Here is a 7,500-nt window from a genome sequence, read left to right on the forward strand (position 1 = left end):
AACCCACACCCTAACCCTAACCCTACCCCTTACCCTAACCCTAACCCCAACCCCAACCCCAACCCACACCCTAACCCTAACCCTACCCCTTACCCTAACCCTAACCCCAACCCCAACCCCAACCCCAACCCTAACCCCTACCCCAACCCCAACCCCAACCCACACCCTAACCCTAACCCTACCCCTTACCCTAACCCTAACCCCAACCCCAACCCCAACCCCAACCCCAACCCTTACCCTAACCCTAACCCTTACCCCAACCCCAACCCTAACCCTAACCCTAACCCTTACCCTAACCCTAACCCTTACCCCAACCCATACCCTAACCCTAACCCTAACCCCCGGGTAGACCTGGTGACCGAGGGCCCCGGGGTAGACCCGGTGTCGCGGGCCCCGGGGTAGACCTGGTTTCCCTAACCCTAACCCCAACCCCAACCCCAACCCCAACCCTAACCCTAACCCTAACCCTAACCCCAACCCCAACCCCAACCCTTACCCTAACCCTAACCCTAACCCCGAGGTAGACCTGGTGTCCCAGGGCCCGGGGTAGACCTGGTGTCAGAGGGCCCCGGGGTAGACCTGGTGTCCCAGGGCCCGGGGTAGACCTGGTGTCCCGTTCCCCGGGGTAGACCTGGTGTCCGAGGGCCCAGGGTAGACCTGGTGTCCCAGGGCCCGGGGTAGACCTGGTGTCCCGGGGCCCGGGGTAGACCTGGTGTCCCGGGGCCCGGGGTAGACCTGGTGTCCCAGGGCCCTGGGTAGACCTGGTGTCGCGGGCCCCGGGGTAGACCTGTTGTCCTAGAGCACTGGGTAGACCAGGTGTCGCGGGCCCCGGGGTAGACCTGGTGTCCCGTTCCCCGGGGTAGACCTGGTGTCCCGGGGCCCGGGGTAGACCTGGTGTCCCGGGGCCCGGGGTAGACCTGGTGTCCGAGGGCCCTGGGTAGACCTGGTGTCGCGGGCCCCGGGGTAGACCTGTTGTCCTAGAGCACTGGGTAGACCAGGTGTCGCGGGCCCCGGGGTAGACCTGGTGTCCCGTTCCCCGGGGTAGACCTGGTGTCCGAGGGCCCTGGGTAGACCTGGTGTCGCGGGCCCCGGGGTAGACCTGTTGTCCTAGAGCACGGGGTAGACCAGGTGTCGCGGGCCCCGGGGTAGACCTGGTGTCCCAGGGCCCGGGGTAGACCTGGTGTCCCGTTCCCCGGGGTAGACCTGGTGTCCGAGGGCCCTGGGTAGACCTGGTGTCCCAGGGCCCGGGGTAGACCTGGTGTCCCGGGGCCCGGGGTAGACCTGGTGTCCCGGGGCCCGGGGTAGACCTGGTGTCCCAGGGCCCTGGGTAGACCTGGTGTCGCGGGCCCCGGGGTAGACCTGTTGTCCTAGAGCACTGGGTAGACCAGGTGTCGCGGGCCCCGGGGTAGACCTGGTGTCCCGTTCCCCGGGGTAGACCTGGTGTCCCGGGGCCCGGGGTAGACCTGGTGTCCGAGGGCCCTGGGTAGACCTGGTGTCGCGGGCCCCGGGGTAGACCTGTTGTCCTAGAGCACTGGGTAGACCAGGTGTCGCGGGCCCCGGGGTAGACCTGGTGTCCCGTTCCCCGGGGTAGACCTGGTGTCCGAGGGCCCTGGGTAGACCTGGTGTCGCGGGCCCCGGGGTAGACCTGTTGTCCTAGAGCACGGGGTAGACCAGGTGTCGCGGGCCCCGGGGTAGACCTGGTGTCCCAGGGCCCGGGGTAGACCTGGTGTCCCGTTCCCCGGGGTAGACCTGGCGTCCTGGGACCATGGGTAGACCTGGTGTCCCGGGCGCCGGGGTAGACCTGGTGTCCCAGAGGCCGGGGTAGACCTGGTGTCGCGGGCCCCGGGGTAGACCTGGTGTCCCGGGACCATGGGTAGACCTGGTGTCCCAGGGCCCGGGGTAGACCTGGTGTCCCGTTCCCCGGGGTAGACCTGGTGTCCTGGGACCATGGGTAGACCTGGTGTCCCGGGCCCCGGGGTAGGCCCTGGGACACCAGGTCTACCCCGGGGAACGGGACAGCAGGTCTACCCCGAGTCCCGGGACACCAGGTCTACCCGGCGCTCGAGGACACCGGGTCTACCCCGGGGAACGGGACACCAGGTCTACCCCGGCCCCCGGGACACCAGGTCTACCCCGGCGCCCGGGACACCAGGTCTACCCCGGAGCCCGGGACACCAGGTCTACCCCGGCGCCCGGGACACCAGGTCTACCCCGGCGCCCCGGACACCAGGTCTACCCCGGCCCCCGGGACACCAGGTCTACCCCGGAGACCCGGACACCAGGTCTACCCCGGCGCCCGGGACACCAGGTCTACCCCGGAGCCCGGGACACCAGGTCTACCCCGGCGCCCGGGACACCAGGTCTACCCCGGAGCCCGGGACACCAGGTCTACCCCGGCGCCCGGGACACCAGGTCTACCCCGGAGCCCGGGACACCAGGTCTACCCCGGCGCCCGGGACACCAGGTCTACCCCGGAGACCCGGACACCAGGTCTACCCCGGCCCCCGGGACACCAGGTCTACCCCGGGCTCTAGGACAACAGGTCTACCCCGCTTCTGGCCGGAGACACCAGGTCTACCCCGTCTTGTGCCGCAGACACCAGGTCTACCCCGTCTCGGGCCGGGGACACCAGGTCTACCCCGTCTCTGGCCGCGGACAGCCGGTCTACCCCGTCTCGGTCCGGGGACACCAGGTCTGCTGGCTCTCGGGCCGGGGACACCAGGTCTTCTCCGGATCTGGCGGGACACCAGGTCTACCCCGGTCCCTGGGACACCAGGTCTACCCCGGCGCCCGGGACACCAGGTCTACCCCGGAGCCCGGGACACCAGGTCTACCCCGGCGCCCGGGACACCAGGTCTACCCCGGAGCCCCGGACACCAGGTCTACCCCGGCCCCCGGGACACCAGGTCTACCCCGGAGACCCGGACACCAGGTCTACCCCGGCGCCCGGGACACCAGGTCTACCCCGGCGCCCGGGACACCAGGTCTACCCCGGAGCCCGGGACACCAGGTCTACCCCGGCGCCCGGGACACCAGGTCTACCCCGGCGCCCGGGACACCAGGTCTACCCCGGAGCCCGGGACACCAGGTCTACCCCGGCGCCCGGGACACCAGGTCTACCCCGGAGCCCCGGACACCAGGTCTACCCCGGCCCCCGGGACACCAGGTCTACCCCGGAGACCCGGACACCAGGTCTACCCCGGCGCCCGGGACACCAGGTCTACCCCGGAGCCCGGGACACCAGGTCTACCCCGGCGCCCGGGACACCAGGTCTACCCCGGAGCCCGGGACACCAGGTCTACCCCGGCGCCCGGGACACCAGGTCTACCCCGGAGCCCCGGACACCAGGTCTACCCCGGCCCCCGGGACACCAGGTCTACCCCGGAGACCCGGACACCAGGTCTACCCCGGCGCCCGGGACACCAGGTCTACCCCGGAGCCCGGGACACCAGGTCTACCCCGGCGCCCGGGACACCAGGTCTACCCCGGAGCCCCGGACACCAGGTCTACCCCGGCCCCCGGGACACCAGGTCTACCCCGGAGACCCGGACACCAGGTCTACCCCGGCCCCCGGGACACCAGGTCTACCCCGGAGCCCGGGACACCAGGTCTACCCCGGAGCCCGGGACACCAGGTCTACCCCGGCGCCCGGGACACCAGGTCTACCCCGGAGCCCGGGACACCAGGTCTACCCCGGCGCCCGGGACACCAGGTCTACCCCGGAGCCCGGGACACCAGGTCTACCCCGGCGCCCGGGACACCAGGTCTACCCCGGAGCCCGGGACACCAGGTCTACCCCGGCGCCCGGGACACCAGGTCTACCCCGGAGACCCGGACACCAGGTCTACCCCGGCCCCCGGGACACCAGGTCTACCCCGGGCTCTAGGACAACAGGTCTACCCCGCTTCTGGCCGGAGACACCAGGTCTACCCCGTCTTGTGCCGCAGACACCAGGTCTACCCCGTCTCGGGCCGGGGACACCAGGTCTACCCCGTCTCTGGCCGCGGACAGCCGGTCTACCCCGTCTCGGTCCGGGGACACCAGGTCTGCTGGCTCTCGGGCCGGGGACACCAGGTCTTCTCCGGATCTGGCGGGACACCAGGTCTACCCCGGTCCCTGGGACACCAGGTCTACCCCGGCGCCCGGGACACCAGGTCTACCCCGGAGCCCGGGACACCAGGTCTACCCCGGCGCCCGGGACACCAGGTCTACCCCGGAGCCCCGGACACCAGGTCTACCCCGGCCCCCGGGACACCAGGTCTACCCCGGAGACCCGGACACCAGGTCTACCCCGGCGCCCGGGACACCAGGTCTACCCCGGCGCCCGGGACACCAGGTCTACCCCGGAGCCCGGGACACCAGGTCTACCCCGGCGCCCGGGACACCAGGTCTACCCCGGCGCCCGGGACACCAGGTCTACCCCGGAGCCCGGGACACCAGGTCTACCCCGGCGCCCGGGACACCAGGTCTACCCCGGAGCCCCGGACACCAGGTCTACCCCGGCCCCCGGGACACCAGGTCTACCCCGGAGACCCGGACACCAGGTCTACCCCGGCGCCCGGGACACCAGGTCTACCCCGGAGCCCGGGACACCAGGTCTACCCCGGCGCCCGGGACACCAGGTCTACCCCGGAGCCCGGGACACCAGGTCTACCCCGGCGCCCGGGACACCAGGTCTACCCCGGAGCCCCGGACACCAGGTCTACCCCGGCCCCCGGGACACCAGGTCTACCCCGGAGACCCGGACACCAGGTCTACCCCGGCGCCCGGGACACCAGGTCTACCCCGGAGCCCGGGACACCAGGTCTACCCCGGCGCCCGGGACACCAGGTCTACCCCGGAGCCCCGGACACCAGGTCTACCCCGGCCCCCGGGACACCAGGTCTACCCCGGAGACCCGGACACCAGGTCTACCCCGGCCCCCGGGACACCAGGTCTACCCCGGAGCCCGGGACACCAGGTCTACCCCGGAGCCCGGGACACCAGGTCTACCCCGGCGCCCGGGACACCAGGTCTACCCCGGAGCCCGGGACACCAGGTCTACCCCGGCGCCCGGGACACCAGGTCTACCCCGGAGACCCGGACACCAGGTCTACCCCGGCCCCCGGGACACCAGGTCTACCCCGGGCTCTAGGACAACAGGTCTACCCCGCTTCTGGCCGGAGACACCAGGTCTACCCCGTCTTGTGCCGCAGACACCAGGTCTACCCCGTCTCGGGCCGGGGACACCAGGTCTACCCCGTCTCTGGCCGCGGACAGCCGGTCTACCCCGTCTCGGTCCGGGGACACCAGGTCTGCTGGCTCTCGGGCCGGGGACACCAGGTCTTCTCCGGATCTGGCGGGACACCAGGTCTACCCCGGTCCCTGGGACACCAGGTCTACCCCGGCGCCCGGGACACCAGGTCTACCCCGGAGCCCGGGACACCAGGTCTACCCCGGCGCCCGGGACACCAGGTCTACCCCGGAGCCCCGGACACCAGGTCTACCCCGGCCCCCGGGACACCAGGTCTACCCCGGAGACCCGGACACCAGGTCTACCCCGGCGCCCGGGACACCAGGTCTACCCCGGCGCCCGGGACACCAGGTCTACCCCGGAGCCCGGGACACCAGGTCTACCCCGGCGCCCGGGACACCAGGTCTACCCCGGCGCCCGGGACACCAGGTCTACCCCGGAGCCCGGGACACCAGGTCTACCCCGGCGCCCGGGACACCAGGTCTACCCCGGAGCCCCGGACACCAGGTCTACCCCGGCCCCCGGGACACCAGGTCTACCCCGGAGACCCGGACACCAGGTCTACCCCGGCGCCCGGGACACCAGGTCTACCCCGGAGCCCGGGACACCAGGTCTACCCCGGCGCCCGGGACACCAGGTCTACCCCGGAGCCCGGGACACCAGGTCTACCCCGGCGCCCGGGACACCAGGTCTACCCCGGAGCCCCGGACACCAGGTCTACCCCGGCCCCCGGGACACCAGGTCTACCCCGGAGACCCGGACACCAGGTCTACCCCGGCGCCCGGGACACCAGGTCTACCCCGGAGCCCGGGACACCAGGTCTACCCCGGCGCCCGGGACACCAGGTCTACCCCGGAGCCCCGGACACCAGGTCTACCCCGGCCCCCGGGACACCAGGTCTACCCCGGAGACCCGGACACCAGGTCTACCCCGGCCCCCGGGACACCAGGTCTACCCCGGAGCCCGGGACACCAGGTCTACCCCGGAGCCCGGGACACCAGGTCTACCCCGGCCCCTGGGACACCAGGTCTACCTCGCGCCGGCGGGACTTAGTCAAATAGCGGCGGGTGCCGGGTAGACCTGTTGTCTCGGCCGGCTGCGGAAGTTCACCAAGGGGTCGCTGTTGTCGGCTGCCTCCGGCTGCCTCATCGTAGACTGCGGCCTGAGGCGGCGCCCCTTCCCGGTCGATCTCCATCGGTCCTCTTGGAGGCCTCGGCGGCTTGGGACTTATCTGCCCGTATTATGGGAGCGAGGTGACGGGCCGCATCCCCGTAGGTTGGCTGAGGCTGTGCCTACGTTTAAGGCGGAGAGGAGCAGCCGCACTCAGATGGCCGGCAAAGGGAAAAAGCCAGTGTTCCGCCTAGCCGGGGCGAGTCTCCTTGTGGCTCGGCTCCGGCTCCCGTCCCTCCCGGGGAAGTTGGCACAGTGAGAGCGAGGCCGAGAGAGAAGGGCTGAGAAAAGACGGACCGGATCCCCCCGAGAGACCGAGAGAGAAGGGCTGCGAGCGGAGGGGCCGGTTCCCCCGGGAGGCCGAGAGATTGAGAGAGAGAGAGAGAGAGAGAGAAGGGGCCGGATTCCCCCCGGGATGCCGAGAGAGAAGGGCTGCCGAGCGGAGGGGCCGGATTCCCCCCGGGATGCCGAGAGAGAAGGGCTGCCGAGCGGAGGGGGCCGGTTTCCCCCGGGATGCCGAGAGAGAAGGGCTGCCAGCGGGGAGGGGCCGGTTTCCCCCCGGGATGCCGAGAGAGAAGGGCTGCCGAGCGGAGGGGCCGGATCTCCCCCCGGGATGCCGAGAGAGAAGGGCTGCCGAGCGGAGGGGCCGGATCTCCCCCCGGGATGCCGAGAGAGAAGGGCTGCCGAGCGGAGGGGCCGGATCTCCCCCCGGGATGCCGAGAGAGAAGGGCTGCCGAGCGGAGGGGCCGGATCTCCCCCCGGGATGCCGAGAGAGAAGGGCTGCCGAGCGGAGGGGCCGGATCTCCCCCCGGGATGCCGAGAGAGAAGGGCTGTGAAAGGCGATTCGAGAGAGCCGCTTGGCGGGCGAGGCGGCGGCGCCTCGTCCCTTTTGTGCCTGGCCTTAAGCCGGGGCCCACTCGGCGGGCACTGTTTCGGGCCGTCCGCCCGCCCGGTGAAGCTGCGGAGCCGGGGTCGGGGCGCCCCGTCCCCGGGCCGCCTCGTTGAAGCCGTCCCCCTTCCTCGGCCTTAAGCCGGGGACCCGCGTTGGCGGGCGGAGTTTTTCGGAGTTGACGGACCCGGCACCCGACAGAGAGAGA

This window comes from Zonotrichia albicollis, unplaced genomic scaffold (assembly GCF_047830755.1).
Source record: "Zonotrichia albicollis isolate bZonAlb1 unplaced genomic scaffold, bZonAlb1.hap1 Scaffold_135, whole genome shotgun sequence".
Taxonomy (NCBI): Eukaryota; Metazoa; Chordata; class Aves; order Passeriformes; family Passerellidae; genus Zonotrichia; species Zonotrichia albicollis.